This window comes from Phocoena sinus, chromosome 14, assembly GCF_008692025.1.
Source record: "Phocoena sinus isolate mPhoSin1 chromosome 14, mPhoSin1.pri, whole genome shotgun sequence".
Classification (NCBI taxonomy): Eukaryota; Metazoa; Chordata; class Mammalia; order Artiodactyla; family Phocoenidae; genus Phocoena; species Phocoena sinus.
In genome coordinates, this window is record NC_045776.1 from 12,707,679 (window position 1) to 12,709,740 (window position 2,062).

Genomic DNA, 2,062 nt, shown 5'->3' on the forward strand with positions numbered 1-2,062 from the left:
GGGGTTGCTGTTATCCCACTTCTCCGTGAGCCACCTCCCAAGCATCCACAAGGACCACTGAAGAAAGTGCCCCTCTGTGAAGCCATCTCTGTTCCTGACCCGAGTGGCTGCTCTTTTCTGTGCATTTGAGACACCTGAAATCCAGTCCTTCCCACAAGCCAGGCCTATGTTAATGTCATATCCTCTCATTGAGTGCTATGACTATGTACTATGAACCCCAGTTTGCAGACCAAGTAACTAAAGCACTGGGAGGTGAAATTCCCAAGGTCACTCAGCTAGTCAGAGGCAGAGTCAGGATCTGAACTCAAGGCTGTCTACTCCAGAACTCCTGCTCCTATTATTTTTTCAGTGACTGTTTTCCTCCACTAGACTTTCAAGTCCTTAAAGAACAAATCAAGCCACACTGGGTTCACGGTGAATACCAAGTGTCCTAGGTTTGCAAAGTGCCCCATATTTGGAAGTAGTCTTGATATTTGAAATTCTACCGTGAAATCACAGCTACAAGTTTCCGTCTCTAGGCATTTACAACTCAGGCCACTGAAATCTGCTATAAACCACCAGTCACTAAAGGAACACTTTGCAGAGAGGAAAAGTAAAAATCTTGATTTTTCTTCTTGAAGCTGAGATGCTTATTTAAAAAGCAGCCCAAAGCTGTATCAGAATTTACTCTTTACTGAATTTCCTTTCTTTTTCCAGGAAGAAAGAAAATATATCACTTTCCCCTTTTGTAGCAGGTTCTATGGGGAATTCCCTGGTGGTCCAGTGGTTAGGACTCGGCACTTTCACTGCCGAGGCCCCGGGTTCTATCCCTGGTCAGGGAACTAAGATCCTGCAAGCCACACAGTATGGCCAAAAATAAAACATAATGATAATAAATAAATTGTAGCAGGTGCTCTGACCTCACCACTGTCCTCCCTCAGACAACACTGCCCCACCCACTGACCTTCACCATCATTATGGGGCTGCATTTACTCTACAACTGGAAACCAAGGCATATCTTCCTACAATGCAGACAGTAACAGCTTAGGTCCCTACCTCTTGCTCCAACTGTTCATAAATTTTAAGCAGGATAATAGCAAAGATATTCACTGCAGTGTTATTTAAAACAGCAAATAGCTAGAAACCATCCAAATGACCACCATTATTGATGTAGTTGATCAAATTGTGATACATTCACCTAACAGAATATTACCAGCTTTTTAAAATGTTTACTACGAATTTTTATTAACAAGGGAAGATGATCACCACATAATTGGAAAAAAAAGGATACTGAATATAACATAAGCACAATGTGTATTAAAAGTGGCACTTACAAGATTCCTGGAACACTGCCTTGTTACCTCACCACCATCCAATCAGAAGAAAGTCACACACCCTGCAGCCCTCACCCCAAATTTTGCCTATTAAAAAGTTCTCCCTAAAAACTATCAGAGAGTTAGGGTTTTTTGAGCCCGAGCCACCCATTTTCCTTGGTTGCCCCTGCAATAAACCTTTCTCTGCTCAGAAAAAAAAAAAAAAAAAAAAAAGTGGTACATAGACAAAAGACTAGAAAGAAATAAAACAATGGCAATGTGTTAATGGGATCATGGCTCAGCTTTTTTCCTCATTAAGCTTCCTAACTTTTCCAGCTTTTTGTGTGCATTATCTTCTAGTCAGAAAAAGACATTATTGGTTATATTTTAAAATGTATCTGTGGCTTCTGGGGTGACAGAAGCCTTTGTTCCATTTCTGGCACCTTTCTAAAGACGGTTAGTCATTTCTAGTGCTGAAAAGGAAGGGTACCAATTAAAAAGCCCACAAGGTGTTTGCAAAGTTGGTGCATTCTTTTATGCATAAAAATGTGTTGAAAGAATATTATGTGCTAGGTGCAGGGCAAGTCCTGAGATACAGATATTAGTAAGGCAAGGTCTCCCCTTCAAGGAGCTTACAAGATGCCCATTTAAAATCTTAGACTGTGTAAAGAAAGGTGGACCCAAATCCTTAAAGGTGAATACATTTCTATTATCATCATTTAAAAAACCTACCTAGTGACTTAAACAATCAACCAAGAGTGACAACCTAA

At 40.5% G+C, this 2,062-nt stretch overlaps 1 non-coding gene across 1 annotated transcript; it reads left to right on the top strand.

The window, feature by feature from the left end:
* The first annotated feature begins 748 nt into the window (after positions 1-748).
* Positions 749-821, top strand: TRNAE-UUC. Its single transcript has one exon. It is a non-coding gene; the product is annotated as a tRNA-Glu (tRNA).
* The last annotated feature ends 1,241 nt before the right edge of the window (positions 822-2,062 follow it).